Consider the following 22,689-nt stretch of genomic DNA (forward strand, 5'->3'; position numbering starts at 1 on the left):
AACGATACCTCTGGGGGTGCTAGTACTAGGTGGCTATTAGCTCCTGGGCTAGTTCAAAATTCTCACTAACTGTTCGATCCGGTGATGGTGCTGCCATCTATCGGTATATAAAATAATAGAGGCAAGGCACATAGTATGCAGTCCTCGACATAAATACAGTTGAAGTCAGTTGTGACTCTTGAATAGAAAGGGGATTCGTGAAAATAATATTGTAATGGCGGAAAATTTAACATGTTTGTTTGAGATGAAGTCTCAAGTTCAAGCGTTTTTTTTTTTTTCGTCATTTAGTGATTTGTCTCTTGCACATTCGATACTTTTTGGATACAAATGTTAGACCACTTACTGACATTCTATTTTGTAAATTTAAAGTATTAAGTCTGTCATTTCAAGGAACGGGTTTTTACTGCTTTCGTTGAGCATGATAGATTTGAGCCCGTGCCGAAAAACTTTTGAACGCAATGTATGTAGTAGACTTCATCATTGTAGAACGCAATGTATGTAGAAACTTTTGAACGCAATGTATGTAGTAGATGAAAGCCTTGAAAGCATGCGAATGCTTCAGTTTTCTCCGTTTGATAGGAGAGTTCGATCAAACTTGATGGAAGCATTAAATGGAGCACATGTGAGCGTTTGAACTATTTTCACTTAATTTTCTATGTTTAATTTCTTTACCATTTGAGGGCGACGAAGAGCTACCGCGCTTCTCTTGTGCTTCGCCTGAAATGCGAGTGACACAAAAAGTGCAATGGCGCTGCTGTCAGTTGCTACAGTGATGTACGTCGCGTCGTAAAAAGTTTACTGAATTAAAATTTGAAAATTTGCACTCCATGTAAAAAAATAATTCATAAAATTTGCGCAAAAAAACCCTCTTGTAATAATAGGAAAGTTTTCAATTTTTCAATTTTATTTTTATATGATAGAGTAACATGTATGAACATCATAGGTGAAAAAATTTTTGCGATACGATAAGTAGTTTTTTTTTAAATTAATTTTTAAAGTTCAAGCTCTTGTGACGTCAAATGGCATAGGAAGTGACGTCATCCCCTCTTCCGATAGGGGAGAAGCGAAGGTCACGCATTCGACTTCGAAGACGAAACGTAAAAGGCTTTCCCCTTGCATTTAACTCCTCGCATTTCTGGAACATTAAACCTCTCATCCTCCCGAAAATATTCGAATATCTCATTGGTGTTACTTGAGGAAGATTATTTAGATTGTGCTTTAACGAATCCGGCCTCCATAGTGTGTTCAAAAGGATTATTGAATTTCTAAAAAATAAAAATATCAGCGCGCTCAAAATGTTCCTAGCGAAAACAAGGCATCTTCGGCTGAAGGCTGCCCATTCGCGCCCTGTGACGTAGGCTCGTGACGTTTCAGAAGCGCGCACTTTTGCACGTGGATTTTTAAAAATTCATTAAAAATCAACCACGGTGTTTTAACATTCGGCGATGGTGAATTTTTTAGTTTTGAGGGTCAATTAACACTATCCAATAGCCAAAATATGAACATTTAATAGGTTGCAACTTCCCTATTGAGCATACAAATATTTTGTTGGTAAAATTTACCGTTCATGCAATAATTAGCGTTACTTGCAGACGTTTCTACGATATTTCATAAAATAAAAAAAAAATAACCATGTATTTTATTCTGCATTTTAGCATAAGGAAAGGAAAATTCTAAAGCACTAAAACGATTAATATTCACATTTGTATCCTTATCAAACAACTAGATTTTACTGGAAGAAAAGCGATCATTTTGTTTATCTGAGACATTTTCTCTAAAAGATATTTTTCAGATCATTTTTTTGATTAATGATTTAGCGTCACGAATAAATGTACTTTTGCGATAGAAAAAGACATTCTCAATTTTATTACTCCTTTTGGACAAAGTTTCCATGGGAAATATTAATTTCAGTATGCAGAGATAAATGTAGAAGGAAATTTAATTCTGAACCTAATGTAAGACTGAAACTGTGAGACAAGACATTTGAGAAATAGTGAAATTCTTTATTCCATAACCATCCCATTAAGAATTTTTTCAAAGGGAACTGAACCTCAAGGAATTTATCACTCTGTTTGTTTCGTTGTATTTGTTTCGTGATAGTTTTAAATTTGTTTTAGCCATCACTTTAACATGTAGCAATGTTTGTACTTCTATATTTTGCGATAATTATTTTTGTTTTCCAATAATAATAAATATAATAATGATAAATAAAAAATAAAAAAATACTGTGTGTGGGGGGGGGTGGGGTGCTTGTCACTTAGCACACAAGAGGAAGGGGTTCGCTAAACTTGTACAGATTTTGAAAGGGGTTCGCAAGGCAAAAAAGGTTGGGAACCGCTGCTCTATAGTATAGCTCTATGTTTCCGCATGATGTAAATGTGACTGCCGTCACAACCTATCTGACTCGGGCATGTCCCCTGAGTCTTTTTATAACATGGATTCTTGAAACATTTTGAAAATGAAAAAAAAAAAAAATATTATTGCGATATTAAATGTTTTGCCACCATCCAATCTGTTTAACAGAGTGCGTTTTGCTTCTGCCTCATTTCATAATAGTACTATAGGAGTAGCAACCCACTATAGAAGTTAGAAGAGTCTCCAAAAAAGTATAAATCTTTGCAATAAATCACACCCAACCCAAAGAGGGTTTCATGCTTACCTAGGGTTCATTTTCACTAATTAAAAGTTTATCGTTGAAGAATAAATATTTAAACGATCCACACATAAATATTAGACCAAAAACTAAGTACTCATATAAATATTTTTCTGCACTTGGATTATTCTTATTAAAAATTGTCTTGAATTTCTTTAGGATAGCTAGTAATTGACTTATCTATTTTAATTGACGAAAGAAGTCAAAAAGAGAGCGTTCGCATACCTCAACTGGTCTACCGGCGACTAACCGCAGCGTTCTATGAAAGCAACCGGTTAACCGGTTGCCAGCCACATTGGTTGATCTAGAGTCCCTATGTCCCTGTATGAAAACGTAAGGACTCTAGGTTGATCTACCGGTAGATCGTCATTTAAGCTGGTTGATTGAAACACGTGGCTTTACATCTGCGTGTTATTCGTCTGCGCCATGTCTGCGCAAGTAACCGGTGATCAACCGAGCCGGTCGATGAAGCATTGGTTGGTAAACCTAGAGTCCCTATATGAAAACGTAGTTTTCAGAGTTGCGACAACAGCTACGCTCGGAAAGCGCAACCGGTTACAGGGGGAAGATAGGGTTACCGCCGAGTTGCAAGATTGGCTCCTTGCTCGCTTTCGAGTTTCATTTAAAAAAATAGTCGCAAACGGGAGCGGAAAGACTGGCTGAAACGGCGGGTTCTGGTTCTGAAAGGATGTAAGCACGCGGATTCGAAAATGCATGCTGTTCAATAAGTGAAACGCTCGATTTTTATTCAAACATTAAAAAAAGACAAAATGGCCCTGTGTTAGCAGAATTAAGAGCAGATATTTTTTTCTTAAACCTTATTCTCTTTAATACGATCAATTTTAAATTAATCAAAAGATTCCGAGACAACGAAAATTATATTATAATTTTAATTGATTCATAATCAATGAAAGAATAAAGACTGATTAAGAAAATGAAAATAAATAAGCAACAAATAACGAACATAAAAAAATTGCTTGTTTTTGCTACATTAAATTAAACTTTATAAAGATTTTTGAACATAGAAATATTTCTTATATTGATATCAAAAGCATTACTTATTTTTTTTTTTTTTTCTATAAAAGGAAAAATATACAATTTTCTGATTTAAATGGAACAATGCTTAGCATTAGCTTAAAAATTCTGAAAGGAAATATATGCCTGGAATGCCCACCTACGGGGGGGGGGCTGTTAGGGGTGTGGCACCCATGTATATGCAAAGGAAAGTTTGAAAGAGGAATACTAGAAATATGTAGAAGCTTAAAACAAGGTATCCTATCCAGGCCAGGATCTATACATTTTAGGCCTCCCTGCAACAAAATCTGTATAGCCCCTCCCCAGAGGCCATCAGTGTATATTTGTAACGTTAAATAAGTCTTAGTGCTAGGTTTTGTCAATTTTTGTCTTTAATTTCAGAGGCCGTTGGACCCCTTAAGACGTGGGCACCCCACACAGCGGGGATCCTATCTCGCCCCAACCCACTCCAAAAAAAAAAAAAAAAGAGATTCAGAACCTCTGAATATTTTAATGGTTTATGAGCACACCTAGTTAATAGATTAATTTGTATAAAGTTGAAAACTGAAATTATATTAATCAGAGGTCATTTTTATTTGAAACTAGATGCAGATAGAAATATTCAGAAATAAATTGGGAAGTTAAGGAGGGGGGGGGGGGTGTATTTCGACACATTATATTTTTTCAACATTCTTATATGCATAAGAAACAGATGTCTCCATTATTTTATATTTATTTCTTGAAAGTACACTATCTATTATTTAAAATTTTCAACAACATTTTTATACTAAAACAAAACTAGAATGAAAGGTAGTAAGATAGTAGACATTTTTTTAATGAAACAAAATTAAAACAATTCAGAGCACCAAAAAAGGACTTGTACTTATTTTGAATTTTTATGACAAAGCAAAAACTAAAAATTGAAAACAATTTAGCATGAGGAAAACTCATTTCTTTCATGCTAAGTTTTCAGATCAATAGCATGATCTTATTGTTGTAATCTTGTTGTTGTTGTAAACAACATAGATCTCTGTTGTTCAATTTACTTTTTGGTGTTATTGTATCTATAAACTTTATTTAAAACACAAAATTTTCAGCATTTTCATCTGAAAAAGAAAACATTAGTTTAATTAAAAACTTCAGTCACTAATGGGCTAATCTTCAAAAAGTGCAACTTTGCTATCACATGCCTTTTACAGTTATAACTACGGAATAATTTATTATTTTTTAATTTCAGCAAAAATATATCCATTTAAATCTGCCGACAGTTTTTTTTTTTTTTGTAATAATTTTTTTTTTTTTTTTTTTTTGGTTTGCAGCATGTGAATTCTCACCTCCATGTGTTAGAATTTAATTGATTTAAAATAAATAAAGAGATAAAAAAAGGTAAGAAAATGAAAATAAATAAATGAACGACAGATAATGCACATTAGAAATTGCTTGTTTTTGTTTCGGAAAGGCAAACATTGTAAAGAGTTTTAAATCTAAAAATATTTCCTGTAACCATCTGAAACGCAATATCACTAATTAAAATGGTTTGCTATAAAAAAAAGGCTAATTAAAATTGCATGTTTTAGTTTACCCTGTACAATTTTCTGATTTAAATGTGATTAAGTTAAACATTAAAATATAAAATTTGAAAGATAAATATGCAAAGAAAAATTGGAAGGTTCAATACTAGAAATAGGTAGATGGTCAAAACGAGGTAACCCCTCCCCCCCCCCCCCCAAAAAAAAAGAAAGAAAGAATACCAAGAGCCTCTAAATAATTTAGTGGTTCAGTAGGCACTCTTGGTTAAAATATTAATTTGAATAAAGTTGAAAATTATTACTTTAATTTGATGTAGCAGAAATATTCAGAAATAAATTAAGGAGTTGAGGGGTGTAATTTGAAACATTACTTATTTTCAACTCATATGAATAAGAAACAAATGTATCTATTGTTATTTATTTTTCTGCATCACATCATGCATCTATTACTTACATTTTGAACAATATTTTCAAATCAAAACAATATTATAAAGAAAAGAAAGTAGACACTTTCTTAAAGAAACAAAGAAAAAAATCATTCCCAGCACCAGTAGAGGACTTGTACTTATTTTCAATGTTCGTGGAAAAGCAATGTTTACATTTAATTTTGACAGAGATTTTAAATACAACTTAGCATGAAGAAAACTCATTCATTCCATACTAACAGTTCAGGTCATTACCACATAAAGATTACAAAAGTCTCTAATGCTCAATTAATTTTTTTGGTGTTGTTACATCTGTAAACTTTATTTCAAACATAGAATTTCTAACATTTTTTACACACAAAAAAAAAAAGAGAGAAAATAAAGACATTTTTCTCAATGAGGCAATTAAAATCAAATTCAGGGTACCAAAGCAGAATTTGTAGTTTTTATAGATTTTGGGCAAACTATTATTGTCAATAACTGCTTAAGTAACAAAATAAGCAAAGATTAATCTTTGTGTTTTCTGAAATGCAATGTAACTTTAAAATATTCACATGTTCAAAATGTGGTTATTATTATCAAATTTTTAAAAATTCTTTACTCCAAAGTATCATTTCCTAAAACTAATAACTATGGACAAAACACAAGTTTAATCAAAAATTTCAGTCATTTATAAGCATAAAGAAAATAAATTTTGTTATAGGCTTTACTCCCATCTACTCAATTAGGGAGTTTCGATTAGACAGGGCAAAATATACTGATGCTTGTAATTTATTTTCTTTTATACTATTTGTGAAGTGAATGTTTGTGAAAAAAAAACCATTGATTGAAATAAATTGGATTTTTTGTTCAGAATTTTTCATATAGATTGCAATTCCATTCATTACCCTGTATCATGGATGGATGAACATGACCTATATTCCAACATCTTGAAAAATGCTTCCAGAATTTAATCAGAAACAGAGAAGGTGCATTGACAGTCGGAAGTGGACTAAGATAACAGTTGCTACCTATCCCTTTCAAAATTGGAGTTATTTGCAGTTATTCAAATCCAGTCCTGTAGATTAAGTGGGGAGAAAAATCTCTTCTTGAGAGGGGGGGGGGGATTTCTGGATAACTACACAAAGAGAATAAGCATCAATGAACTGTTCATTCAATGCTGAAATAAACAAACCTAAATATATCTTTCATAATTTTATGTATACCTTAAATTACTTCAATTGAATACTGAAAAATTTATTAAAAATCTAAATTGAAAACAATATTTTTACATGACAAACAAGCATAAACCTTAAAGCATTTGTTTTACAAAACAAATTCAAAACTCTAAATTTAGAGAATCAAAACAGAATTCCAGCTATTTCTCAATTTCTGTTGCAAAATTGTTTGTTTTACCTCTTTACATTTCAATATTATTATACAAATGAATGATAATAAATATGATAATAAGCGTGACAAATCAGAAATACAGCACTGTTTGTATGAAGAAGATCAAAATTTTATTTAATTACACTATTCAGCATTTAAACACAGAATTTTTGTTGGTTTGTGTGTCATTGTTGAAAGTCCAAAGACCATTTCGGCAACAAATTTTCTGAAGTCATCAGCATAATAAGAAGCATAAGAAACATGAATGGCATATTATGTATGGAAGTTTATTATTTTTTAAAACAACTTCATTAGTTTTGATAAAGCTGTCAAGCTAAGAAAACTTGGAAAATGATTTCTGGACATCCTTGTAAACTAAATATTGGAGATCATTCTATTGTACAATTCTTTAAGGGAAAACAGTACAATACTATCATGAGTTTTCTAGAACATCTGCATCAGGGCCATTCAGCTAGTAGTTGAGCTTTCTTCAAGTTGCAGAATATCTGGAAGAAACTTAAAAAACATTAATAGCAAATAAATTTAAAAGCAGAAGTAAAACTCTTCAGATGTGCTAAATCATCAATATGGCTGAACACAATTGGTAGGAATGTTTTTTTAAACTAGTTCATAAAATTGTAAATGGAAAATAAATAAACACACTTTAATTGAAATAGAACTGTATTTCAACTACTTTGCATTAAGTGTGTTGTAAAATTTAATTTCAAATAACAGGGTGTGTTTTAAAAACACTTGAAAAAGTAAAACACATATTACAGGGGAATATTTCACCTAATTCATCAATCTCTTTTGACTAGCATAGATTGTTTTTCATTTAATTATGTACATATTTATTACTGTGCATCATCTTTGCTCTTAAGAACAGGAATCATCAGTTTATGATGACTAAAATAAGTAATGAACGTTCCTGATTCTAAATTTTTTAGGAACCGTGAGAAAACTTGCTTGTTTTTTCTGCACCTTACTTAGGAATATCAACAACAAAATTGTAGGGGGAGGTGGGGCACATTGGACAGTGGGGCATGTTGTACGGGTTCCAATTATTTGAATATTAATATTTTTTAATTTATTTTTTGACAAACAAATAGCTCCTATGGTCCTACAAATCCTATAATGAAATCAGATGGTAGTTATATTGAACAAATTTGATTTCAGAAAGTGTTATTTCAGCAGTCCTCAGTACTTTTCAGAAAACTATGAATTAATTTTTTTAATGGTTTTTGTCAAGATTGCGAAAAAAAAAATTGCACTCCTGTCTTTACATGACTTCAATTTTTTCAATTTTTCAACTTCAATGAATTCAACTTTTACATGAATGCCACTACCAAAAAATGCCACGCCATCAAAGCGCTTACTTGTGATTGTGATTGGAAAAAATGTGAGTGCATACTAAAGAAATTAACCATAAACTGTTATTGTTTGTTTTTAATATATAAATTTAAGTGAAGTAAAAATACAGGGAATGCAATATACTGATGCTTGAATTTAAATTCTTTAAAATAAAGCCACATTTTTTAGCAAATTCATTTATCTGTACCTGATATTTTAGCTGGCCACATGAATCAGTTTTGAAAGCCGTATGTTGGGCACCACTGTTTTAGAGCATTTGAATTCCCCTTAATTTCAATGTTCTATTTCCTGACAAAAGTATTGATTTTCTAAATACTTCAACAAATTAAGATAAGCTCTGATAAATTGAATATTTATTTATATATATATTTATTTTTATGAGTGGTTGAAATGAACTCGGATGCAATTGAATTACTTTTAGAATAACAACAGCATAAATCATCATTTTCACTTTTTTTAAGTTACAAATATCATTAGATTGAATCAACTGTATAGTACAACTATAGGGCATTCGTTCTCCTTACTACATGCCGTACGTACAGTACTGGTTTATTTTATGTCTTTCTTTCCCATTGATCATTGTTTCTGTGCATCATAGCAGTATTTTATGTTGAATAAAACGGCTTTTTTTAAAAATACAAATAAAAATTCAGTTCTTTATGTAGGAAACAGTAAGGTATGGTTAAGAAAAGGTTTTTAACTGTTTAAGGCTGTATTTACACGTGTCTAAAATGATTGGTTATGTTTATAAAAGTTTTTACACATACCTTTTTCCACAACGTGAAATTTCGACTTACGCGAGGGGTCTTGGAACGCATCCCTCGTGTAAGTCTGGACTCAACTGTATATCAAAATATCGGATATTTTTGAACCCTGATCTTTACAGATAATCTCAAAACCCCACGATGACAGCCTTTATTTTAAAATGCTATTCCACACTAGTTAAAATTTAACTCCACATTAATTGAGATAGGATTATTTAAAAATCATTTTCCCACCAAATATCGAAATTTTTACGAACTTGATGTGGGGTGAAAGCTTCATGTACTTTATTTTTCTGCTGATCTAGAAGAGTAGAATTCTTCTAAAGTTTGATTCCAAGAAACAGGTTGTGTCATAATGACACACGATAGACGTGAAACATTTTAACTATTCATCAAACACTTTTGAACAGATTGTGTTTCTTATTCATATTTTTACATAAAATTATATACATGTGTCCACTGATAATGATCATCTTCTTCCTTCTTAAGAAGAGAAATGATCTGTTTACGATTACTGAAGTATGTAATAACAAATGTACATATTGATCTCTGCGCTGCCTGAACGCAGTACATGCAACCATACAAAATGAGAAAGGAAGCGAGAAGGGTGTAATGTCTCACTTTTCTCCAATACCTGAAGGCAAGCAAGCCACTGCTTTCCTTCTAACCGACATTGCTTATCCCCACCACATTTCGTCACACAAAAAGGAAGGATCATAACTTCAAAGCCCTCGCGTAAAAAGTTTCACTTAAAAAATCTTTGATTCAGCATTTTATCATAAAAGTAATGATATTTCAACCCGCAAAATTTTAAATGTACCCAATTTCTGACAAACAAGAGCTGGTGCTGGGAGGACTTTTACAATCTTAAAAACCCATGATAACGGTCCTGATCTCAAAGGTAATTCAACACTTGTTAAAACTTAATTATGTATCAATCATGGCCATAATTATTTAAAAATCATTTTCTCAATAAAAATAGAAATTTTTACTAACCTGAAGCGGGGTGATAGCATGTACTTTATTCTTCAGGTGATCAAGAAAGAGTAGCACGTAAAGGAAATAACTAGGCAACCTAAAAATTAGTAAACCCTAATAAGAGCATAATAAAAAGTACCAACACACTACTTGAAACGAACTTAGAACATCTCAGTTTTCTGTTTATGATGGAACACACAGCGAGTGACATGCTTGTTGAATAAAAAAGAGTAAATTACCAAAATAACCAAAACTGCCTACAATTCATTAAATTTTTAATAAAATAGTGCATTTTAAATCGGCTCGCTCAACCTAAAAAATCAAAAAATCGATAAAAACTGCCGTGTGTCAAGCTAGTGTTCTACTTCAAATCCACTTCAAACGCTTTGGCAAATTCATGTGGTGATATTAATTTCATAATCGAATTGACATTTTTTTAAACAATTTTTAACTAATAAATATTTGGCAGAAAATCATAAAATCGTTTTTCTTAAATCTAAACGTTATTAAAAGATACTGCCAGCAAGCATTGAAAGTTCTATAATTTATAAGCATTTTATTTCCTCTGCATCTCCTTTCAAAAAACAAAAATTTGACACTGTAAATACTTACGTTGCATAAAGAGAAGATTTAACTTGGAGTTTTATAGCTTGAAGGAATATTAAAAACGATACAAAATTTTTGTCAATGATCAGGAAAAATAAAAACCCTGAAATTAAAACATAAGTTAAAATGGGTTTTAATATCAAGTCATATTTATTAAAAAAAAAAAAAAAAAAATTCTGCAACATACAGCATTTATAATACAAATCACAAGTTAAGACATCCTCATGTACATCACAAGTGTATGTTTTGTTTACTTCCACTCGTCGCCAAGCACGAAATTGTTCGCGCCAAACCGAATACAGAGATCTATCGTTAAAAAAGTTTAATTTACACAATTTAAACTTTTGCCTTGTCTTAAAGTGTTGTTTTTCAATAATGTTGTGATTCGATTAAATGATTTAACAGAAAAACTAACTATAAAGGACCCAAATAAAGTGTCAGAAGGGAATTTTAGCACACCGGAACACATGTTCTTGATATAATTACGCGATAGTTAAAGAAATAGGAATGGACTCACTCAAGTAAAGCTACACACTTATAATTTGAACATTGTAGAACAGTAATATGAGCATTAAAATCTTGGACTCACCTTTAATTTTCCAGATTCTGGGTTTTTCTACAGCACTGTCATACGCTCCATGTTAATCCTACGGAAGAAGAAGAAACACTGCCTCAGGCGGTCTTCGACCAATAGGAAAATGATACCGCGTTGTCGCAACTCTGAAAACTACGTTTTCATATAGGGACTCTAGGTAAACCGGCAGTTTGTAACCGCTGAGGTCCGTAGCTGTCATGTGATGTCCGCTGATGTCCGTAGCTGTACTGACCGGTAGCTACTGGCCGAGGTATGCGAACGCAACCTTTCAACGTCATTGGGGAATACATATTTAATCATCCGTTTCCACAAAAAGTGTAAGCATTATAAAAAAAAGATACTGAGGAGAAAAATTTAAAACTTGCCGTCTGTAGAAGACTTGATTAAAGTGTCATCTCAATATTTTGCTCAATTTTGTAGGTGGCGCTAGAAGCATTGAAAAACGTATCGTTCAGTCTTTAATCTGAATCGTATTATTCGTGGGTGTGGATTAGAGAATTGACGTATGTCCGTTGCGGGAGGACGCTAGCGCAGTAATTCCCGGCTTTGTCTCATACAATATTTATGATGCACCTGGTTGAGGTCGCTGCGCAGCTATATCATATCCTCTTCTCACGAAGTACTTGGATGTTGTTAAAACTTGTGTCCTGTAAGTATATCCTTTTCCAGTTTTATTTTAAGCTTATTTGAATCCGAAGTGAAATCTTGGAAGGTTTTTTGGCGGACCTTCTTTGTTGAACTTGTCTGCTAGCGTATGCGGCAACGAACGGCGTCCATTTTATTTGAACTGCGCATCGGCGTTAAATATACTACTGACAGTTCAATATGCGGGAATGCATTTGAACGTTTTGTGCTCGAATGATGCACGTTTTATATTTGCCGTTTGAAAATTTTCTGCAACGGCTCTTTCGAAATTGATGTCGACGTTGATGTTTTCCTGGTTGCTCTCAAATTACGTTGGAAGCGGTGTAAATGACATATCGGCACCATCTTCGGCGGTTTCACTCGAAAAAGGGGGGAGGGAAGCGTTTAGTATTGTTCAGGCATCAAAGTCAACTTTTAGTATTGAAAATATAAAATTTCAGAGTTGTATGTGCTTGTGTTTTTAATTTCAAAAGTAATAAGAGTTCGGGGTGTCGAACAAACTACTTTTCTGCCTTTTGTGATGCTGAATTCCTTTGTTTCTACGCAGTTAAATGAACCATTTAGTGGATTAATTAGATTAATTGCTTTTGGCACCTTCGGAGGAACGGCTGTTGGAAATACTGCGTTGATTCAACACTAAATATTAGAGAAACGAAATCACTGAAATATTCCATGTTTAAAAAAAATGAAGTGCTATTTGAAAGAATTCTAATTTAGTGTATTTGTTGATTATAAATTTTGGTCACACATCGGCAGTCACAACAGCGTCCGATTACTAATCGTTATTTGAGAAGCGCGAAACGTGTGCTAATCGCCATTAGGAATTTTTATTGCAACGTTCATCTCTACCGGAATAATTATTTACTTGCATGAAATTTTATTACAAATTTTCGTTGCAAGTGCTTTTAGTTACCACACTGTTGAAAAGTTTACATTTGCCGAATTTATGTCATAGTTCATTTAGTGGTTTCGTTTTTGATGGTGATTTTATTCGATAAATATATTGAACGTATTTGCTAAATTTGTGCCTACTATTTTTAACGTTTAGTATAAAGAGTGTTTACATAAACATCTTTTAACCATAAATATTTGCGATTTTTATCTGTTCTTTCTCTCTTAATGTAATGTTTTTCCAGAACAAATATTATTCTTAAAGCTCTAAATTTTACTTAGTCATTGTAATTGTTTTGCATAATATTTAAGTACGGTAGCACCGAATTCTTACATTTGGATATAAGCTTTAGACTTTGTTAAAACTGTGATTGTGTTTCAGTATTTTATTTGCGATCTGAATTTTGCCTGGAATGCTTTCAACATACAGTTAAGTTATGTTAATATTCATTTGATTAGGAGACTGAAACAAGTTAATATTTTTTACATGAGATTTAATGTAAAAGCTCTTGGGAAACAATGTTGTGTTAATCGACGAACATTTTATCTTAAGGGCTTATGCATTGAACTCTCGTTCATCTAATGGCTGGTCGTCATCTGAACTCTTCTCCAATGTAAACAAAGTAAGTGATCTTAAACATTTAGAGCTTTCCACTGTATGTAATTTAGGATTTTGTGGAGCTGAAAGGGTATAATGAAAAATCTCTTAAGAGATTGCTTGTAAACATGGCATTTTCTCCCTTGGGATTTAGCAAACTTTTGGAGTCTTACACAGATGTGGATTATAAGTATTTGCCAAATTTTTTTTCGCTAGTCCTTCAGTTTTTTAAATATTTTATTTTCGTTAAATGTACTTAGAATGGATTTGTTCATAATGTGCAGTGAAACTTCGTCATGCAAGCATCAGAATATTTATGATGTTTATAGCCAAATGAGAATTTCTGTTTACGTATGAATAAAGGGACTGAAATTTCAATGTTATAACAATTGCCACTCTTATCAAGTTGAGCAGTAGGGGAGTTTGGTCTTGTTGGTCTGCTTTTCTGTTATTTTTATCTTGTCAAAAAATAGGCTGATCTTCTGCCATGAGTTTCATTCAATTTTTCTTATCCCAGATTTTCTTGAACATGTTCATTATCCTTTTTTTTTCTCTTTAATTTAGGGGGAGGTGGGGTACATTAGACCGCGCCGCAATTATTATAATACTATTAATATTTTTTATGACCAACAAATAAGATCTATGGTCCTACAAATCCTATAATAAAATCACATGGTATAGTTATATTGAACAAATTTTATTTAAGAAAATGTTATTTCAGTAGTCCTGAGTAATTTTCAGAAAATTGTAATTTTATTTTTTTAATGGATTTCATCATGACTGAACTTTTTTTTAAGTAACTTCTTTTAGTTCATCATAATTGTCTTTTTTTTTTCATTTTTTGTCAAAAAGAAAAAAAATATAACCTCACTTTATCAGACTAAGAAGGTGGGATAGCTTGGTCCACTCTTTGGGGCACGTTGGACTGAACCAACCTACCCCACATAATTTAAAAACTTTTTTCTCTTAAATCTCGATAATTATAACAATATTCTATGATTTTTTTTTTATTTTTTTAAAAATAATTATGTACTAATGATGAGTGCTTATTGCTGTTTTTAAATAAAGATGATTTATCAGAAAATCAATATGCTATATTGAACATTAATCTTAATATTTTTCACTCTACACACAACAGAGAATAAGGTAATTACAAAGTTTGATAGTATTTATCACTAAAATTATAATGTGTTGTTTGAGTTATGCGGTCTGACATGCCCCACCCGTTGGCACGTTGGTCCACTTTAAGAGATTTCGTTAAAAAATTAATATAAAAAAGGTTTATTAATTCAACACTTCGAAAAAAAATCTGTGGGGTTGAAGTGTTTAGTGAAATTAATTGTAGAAAATCGAACTGATCATTAAATTTTTTGACAAAATAAAAAATAAGTAAAAACTCTGACCAATGTGCCCTCACCTCCCGTTATCTTTTAACTCCTTTGAAGTGGACCAACATGTCCGAAATAAGCTGGTTCACATTGAGAAAATAACTTCTGTTTAATGATAAATACTATCTAATATTGTAATTAGTTTTTTGTGTTAATAATGAAAAATGCCAGTATAATTGAAGGGGCTCGAGGCAAGAATGTGATGTGCCACATGATAAGTTTTTCAGTAGGTCAATTTCTTGCTTATAAAAAATATTTATAGAATTTTTCAGAGTTTTTTCTTTCTATATTCTGCTATAGTAAAACCAGATGTTTTTCTCCAAATGACATAATCCATTGTCATGTTTATTTGAATTTTAGTTATGAGAAACCAACATTTTTATCAATAAGTCATTCCTTGTGGCTTGTCCCATTTCTGCCCCAGCCTCTCTATTATTAATGTGACATTAAATTCAACCTAATACTAAATTAACCTATTTTCTTATTTGTGCTAAAACCATCCATATTTTCTTAAATCAGCACAACTTGGATTTGCCTTAACTTTTTGCTATTACTAGGTTATTGCTTTCAGATTGTTCTAACAGTTTTTGAAAGATCTTAATTTTATTAGTTTTGGCTCTTATTTGGCACAACCTTCTAGATTTTTATTCCTAGTGTTTTGTTCTCACTTTTTCTATATTCCTGAATGTAAATTGACTGCAAGTCTTCAAATCATTAAAATTTAATTCTGTTTTTTATATTCTGATATTATGTTTATAATTAAGGGGATACTTGAAAAGGAAGACTTAAAAGATTCTATGAATTCTTACTGTGGTATATGATAAGTATTTCTTTTTTTAAAAACTAATATCTTTAATAATTAAGCTGTTGATAAATGTCATAGCTTTTTTAATAAATATTTCAATTTTTGATTCTTCTCTCTTCCTTTGTTTGAAAATTTCACTCTTTACTATACCTCTACCCTCCCATGTCACATCATACTAAAATATACTCCCAGTTTGGCAACAAAGCATTACTTTATCAATATAAAATTGTATTTTTTAAAATTTTTACACCCGAAGGCGTTGGTTTGGCACCTTGGCTACAGTCTGGCTTTTCAAAATGCAGAAAATCAATGGTGTCCATGTCTTATGATTATGTGGCATGCTAAAGGTCCCTCAAGTACTCATTTGGCATGGAGTATTTCTATGCAAAAATAAATTCCTAGGGCTATTTTGAATCTGCCTCTATCTAGCGGATACTGGGTGTCAAAATTCTTGTGTCGATGGCATCTCGATCGTGGTGAAATGTGAAAGAGTGGTTGCGATGCCGTGGGATTGCAGAAGTCTTAAAAACATTTGAGCGTAACATTGATTTCGATGATTCAGTCTGATTTCGTCAAAAAAAGCATGAAGGAAAAATCTTATTATTTTCATCCGTATTTCTATTTTAACAAGTAAATACCCAAACCCAAAGAGATTTCCTCTTTAATTTAAAATTCAAACTGAATATCAACATTGATGTTTTGATATAAACCCAATCTAGAGAAGAAAATGGCAGTTTTATATTTCTGGGGTGAACATGAAAAGGATATAAAAAGAAAAAGCTGTTAAACAACTAAAATATTCACCATACATACTCTAAGACACCCTTCCTTCTTGTTATCCTAATCACAATTTCATACGTATCCTTCCCCAAATCAATTGGTAACAGGTTTTGTTGTACTCTTTTTCTTCAATTAAATTATTCAATTTTCAAAAGCTGTACAAATAAAAGCCGTTTAAAATATGATTTAAGTTTTGTAAATGTTTTCTCCTGTTCAATATTAGTATTTCTTTTTATGTTAATTTTTTATGCAATATTAAACTGCTCTGCAAAATGCTTCTCAAAACCACCCTACAGGGTTCTCAAATAAAAGGTAGGCAATCTCACAGTTGCATATTTGCTTATAATATGACTATATGATGTAGTCCTAATTTCTTCATTTGAGTTTTTTTTTTTTTTTTTTTTTTTGTCCAATTATTGAAGAACTCTGTAAAATCCCTGTAATATATAATGCTTTATTTTCACTTCAATTTTGGAATAGGAACTCTTCCTTTTTTTTGCCTAGATAATGAAAAGAATTAATCAGTTTCAATAAACAAAATGTGAAAGGAGATTTTGTATATACAGTGAAGCACCCTTTATACATTTTTCTTTTAATAAGTTTTATCAATTATAAGTTTTTAAATTGGTCCTCGCAGAGTAGTGATGTAAAATACCTGGGTATTTTTAGGGGTAAATATCCAGGGTATATACCCGGGTATTTATTTCAAAAATTTATATTCAACTAAAATACTTTTCTGTATGTATTCCACTATGTATATATATAACCAACCGTTACAAAAAAAATTTTTTTGCCCAAAAATTGTGTTTTGATCATATATTTAAAGAATTATTGTGTGTAGCAACTTAGCAATCTAATATGATATTCGCATTAAATTTGTTGGATATACCTAATCAATGTTGATAGCCATATTTTTGATATAAAAAGCCATTCAACAAAAAGTAAAAAGATTAACTGGTTACAAAAAAGCAAACCTCAATTTTTTAAGATCCTAGTCTTTTGTAACCCAGTAATATATCCCTGCATGACATCAAAATGTAACGAATTGCCGCTCAATTTTTTATTCATATTTATTTACCTATTTCCTATATGCAGAAATTTCCTCAACCTAATTCAAGTGTTTAGGTGTATTCTGCAGATAACGTATCAGTCCTTAGTTCGCTTAATTCATTTTGATATTTTGACTTAAACTTGATATTGTATTTCAAGCATATGTATTGAGTGTGAGAAAAAAAGAGACTTTACAGCTGATATGCTTTAATTTAAAGAGCAAAATAATTTATTATAAAGAATAAATGCATTACAACATAAATGTTAGTATAAAAATACTTAATCATTCCTTTTTCAGTAAAATGCGTTTGAAGACGGTTTACGTTTTTTAAAAAGAAAATCATCACCTTTTGATATAAATTTTTTTTTTTTTTTTTTTGCAAAATGCACAATTACTAGGCAATTTACCCTGCCTTCGGATCAATACCCAAAAAATATTAACCTTCCCACCCTACATTACTATTTGTGTGTATTAAAAATAGTTTGAACAAATTTTCTTCATGAAGTACCAAGGAGCAAATGAGCAAGGCAACAAAAAACAATATTTTGATTTTTTTTTTTTGCTTATTAATGTGAAAACTTTCTATATTTGCCAGGTTATCATTTAAACAGCAATAAAATAAATAAATAATATCATGGTATCTTAATAACTTCTCAGTTTATTTTTCCAAACATCCTTCATGCTTCCTTTTTTTCCCTTTTGGATATGACTAACCTAGATAGTGATTTTGAAATCCTGAAGTTCATCATTGAATTACTTATACTTCTCCAATTATGACATTGAAATGAAAGATTCTTTGGTTTTCGATAGGTTTCTTTCATAATTTCATCAAATCTTTCAATAAAAAAATATTAAAAACTGTTATACGTATGTATCGGTTTTACCAATTATTTCATATTTAGATTTTTTTAAAAATTTCCCATTCACTCTTTACATTTTTTTTTGTAAAATACCCAGTTTTGGGGTATTTGCCCAGGCTTTGGGTAAATACCCAAAAAATATTTACCTACCTGCTGGATATTTACCAAATCCATATCACTACCGCAGAGTCTAATACACATTAACCTATATCTAGTATACTTATACATTTTTTCATTTGTCGCTTTTTTCATGCAGTCCCTTCAAAAATGTATAAACAGTGCTTCACTGTATTACAAAACAGATATTGTCAAGGTGTTCAATATCTTGCATATTATGGACTCAACGTAAGAAAGACGTCGAAATTTTTGCTCAAACTGACTTCAAATTTTACTATGCCTCAAAAGTAGTTTAAAAGGCGTAAAAATATTTTTCCATGAATTATTTATGGAAGAATTCTTTTTAAACGTATGTTACAGACTCTTTATATTTTTAAATTTTGTGTTTAAATTCTTTAACAGAAACAAAACATTGATGCTATCTTATTGTTCAATAGCTTCAATGCTAGAACCAACTGTTGTGACTTTTTTCGTCATATGCAAAAAGCTGTGCTGAAGAGTTGAAGATGGGAGATGAACTATCTCCTGGTGGAACAGACAAGAAAGTGCTGATGTCAGTCTGCTTTTTGCATTGTCCTAAATTTGTTTTTAGAAATAGGCTTTAATTCAAATTTCAACAGGAACCACTTTAATAAATTATAATTTCTAGATATTTGATCGAAAGTATTAAGATTTTATATTTAAGAGATGGAATTTCATTTTTATTTAACACACTGTTAAAATATGTATATTTGTTTTTATGACTTATTCCAGCTTTTGAAATTACTGCTGGTCCACTGGCCCAGACCATTGAAACTTGCCTAGGATCACCACAATAAAAGAATCAGTGGTCCTTGGGACCACCAATCGCTGCTGGCTTTTTTTATCACACTTGGCAAGAAAAAATTCAGAGCCAAACTGTTGGTTGACTTTTTTTATAATTAATATTTTTTTAAAATTGCTTTATATAAATTTAAGGCACACATCCACATTTTACTCAATATAGTTATACTAGAGGGAGGGGTAGAGTTGGATAAAGCCCTGAAACTATGTAAAAATAGTCAAATTAAATTCTCAAACTTTTGGTAGCCTATTTTAAAGACTGCTAATGAAATTGGTTTTCAGACTGTTCACTTGGGTATTTAAGATATCATATTTAAATGTTTTATTGCCAAGCAAAATATTTTAAATTTTGATATATTAAGTATATTTAAAAAATCTCATCAGCAGAAAAGTTATTTACCCTTTGCTTACTTGTTTTAGTGAAAGTTTAAATCGGATCGGTGATGTTGCCTGTGGGCCAGTATATATATACATGTTAACTGGTCCGAAGGACTAGTAGGGTTTTTTACTGATTTCTAATGCTGCTTATTCGAAAAATTCTCATTCTGACTCGGAAGTATGGTACACCAATTTTTAACTTTTAAATGCTTTATTTTTCTCATTAGAGTTCTAAAAACAAAAAGATGAAAGTTATTTTGTTTATAATGCATTGTAAGAATATAACATTAGGATTAAACTTAAAGTTAAATTTGGCAAACTATAAATTAAAAAATGTAGTCAAAACAAAATATGAAATAATATAAATAGAATAATTTGATTTATTTTATTGTTTCGTTGTTGTTCTCCAAACTAACTTTATTACTGTAGAAAAGCTCAGATTGTTTTTCTGATTTGTTCTTAGTCAAGGAATTTGAAGTTTTTTCTTGTTAATTTGCGAGATGTAAAATGATTAAGTTGTATCCTTTACAACAATGTTTTGCTTGGCAGTTTTTTTTTTTTTTTTGTATGTTCTATTGAGCCGAAATTTCAGCGATTTTAAAATTTGTACCTTAAGATTTGGTTTCAATATAACGTGATACACATTCCTTGATTCACATTATTTCCAAGTCTCGTATAACATGAAATACGGTTTCGATAGAACACCAAACATGTTGACATGATTTTTACTGTGTGCATAATTTACTAGTTTAAACAATAAATAAAAGTTACTTTAAAAAAGTCTCTTATAACACAGTTTTGATACACAACCAATTAAACATGTTATAGAAGGATACTCGTGTATACAAGATTCAATGAACATTCCCAATTGTAAAGTAAGTTCATTTTAAAAATAACTTTATTCCTAGTGACGTCGGAGCATTACTTGATCAGTGATTTTGGCTATTGTGTGATATTGTGTGTTCGTAAGGTAATTCCTTTTTTTTATTTTCAGATGCTAAAAGCTAATCACTTTAACATGACATTGTTTTAATTGAATAATTTAAATAAAAATTTGAATACACAGAATGCCAACTAACACTCTAGAAATGTACTGGAAGTTTATCTACATACTGGTTTTCTATGCTGAATTGCTGGAACATAAATTTTATACTTTTCCCTTATGCTCTTTGTATTATAAAGGAATAAAGGAGAACATTGTGTCAGCAAAAGAGCTGTAGGTGATGAGGGGGAGCCTTAATATGTAAAAAAAAGTAACAAGAAAAAAAATATGTAAAGGTAAAAAAAGTGATGCAGTAATTTTTAACCAAAAAGTTAGTACAGGACCAAAAAAAAAGTGCTCATGGTAAAATAGGCTATTTCAAGAAGCTACTCTGTCCTGCACATGAAGCCCTTTGGAACAATTTTAAACGGTAATGAACAATATTTGAGTATTATTCTTTTAATGAAATAGAAGCTGTCATGTGCGATACGAAATATTGATCTTTCCATGGAGTGCTCTAAAATTAATATGTAATAAATGATGTGCCAAACTTTTGTTTTGTTGTGTGATTTTTAAAATTTGCTACTTTGTTGTGATACTGTAAATGTTTAAAATGTCACACTGAAAACATACTGAAATTTTGGACCACCAGATCAGTAAGAACCTATGAAATAAAATGCACCCATGTGCATTCAAAATGCCTTTGCTGTGCATTGAAACTGTTGTTGAATGTTGTCCGAAACCCAATTTATAAAATTGATAAAAAATCTTTCAATAACCATAACTCTTATTTTAAAATATTGTAAGAATGTACTTAGCTGTACTATGAAAGAGCCTTTATTTGTCCCTAGTACTAGTTTTGACTTGCAAATCTGCTCATTTGCTGATACTGTTTACCTTCCTGGGCAGTATTATTATATATTAAAGAGAAAAAACCTTTATTTTCAAACCTTAAGTCACTTGCTGTGAAATATCTAAATTTTATGTTGTGTTTTTATGTCCTTAGCTTTTCTCAAGTTTTTACAAAGTAGGATTCCACAGGGGCCTTATTTGCATGAAAGCTCAGCTCCTATACTTTTCTAATTAAAAAATGTTTTGCATATGTAAGAGTTCAGGTTAATATAACATTCTGAAATTTATGGCTCCTGCATTTGGGGGGGGGGGGGTAAATTAAGCCCTGCTGTTTGAGTCTTTTTTTCTTGTTTGAAGAATCTTGCTAAAGCTTAGACCTTATGCATGTAAAATCAGTGAAGGCATTCTTCCAGGTAAAACTTACATTCTCCTAAAATATCCCCCTTAACTGCTGTTTTTGTCTCGAAATCCTTTGTGTGTAGCTGTAAAATGAATGCAATAATAAATATTATGCATTCTGTTTTTTAATACTACATATGAAAAGATGAAAAATCAATGAAAACTTGGTACACAATTAAACTGTTGTATCCAAATTGTGGTACATGATGTAACATTTTTTTTAATATTGTGGTATCAATGAAGTTGATTTATCAATTTTGACAAGGCAGTTTAGTGTCCGGCCAACAGATAAATTTCTACTTTTTTTATGGATTTGAAGTTATCAAATGTTGTGACGCAAGTGTTCATTTTTCAGTAGTAAGTATAAAATATATTTCTGCAACATAAATTTTTCCTATAATAATTTAATTTTTTTTTTACTTTAAAATCCCTTATGCAAGCCCATTAAATTTCAAGCTAAATTTACGACGCAGAAACTTTTTTTGAGGCATTCTTAACATGTTTTAGTCTATTCGTTCATGCGACTTGCAAAGGCTTTGTAAGTAAGCTTTGAAAGCTTTTTGGCCACTTAAATGATGTTTTACTTAATCAGAATAGATCCAGTTTTTAAGTTTTTACTATCAAATCTTGATTTTAAAAAATACGAAGTCTCCTTTGAAATTACAACAAATTTTCCATGCAAAAATTTTTCACAGAAAGGAAAACCAAAGAAGTACTTATTTTCTAAAGGAAACAGAACTTATTCAATTTGTTGTTAGAACAAATCAGTGGCGTAGCTAGACCCGACTTTCGGGGGGGGGGGGGTTACTTCTTTTATA

Source organism: Uloborus diversus, chromosome 10 (genome assembly GCF_026930045.1).
Source record: "Uloborus diversus isolate 005 chromosome 10, Udiv.v.3.1, whole genome shotgun sequence".
Lineage (NCBI taxonomy): Eukaryota > Metazoa > Arthropoda > Arachnida > Araneae > Uloboridae > Uloborus > Uloborus diversus.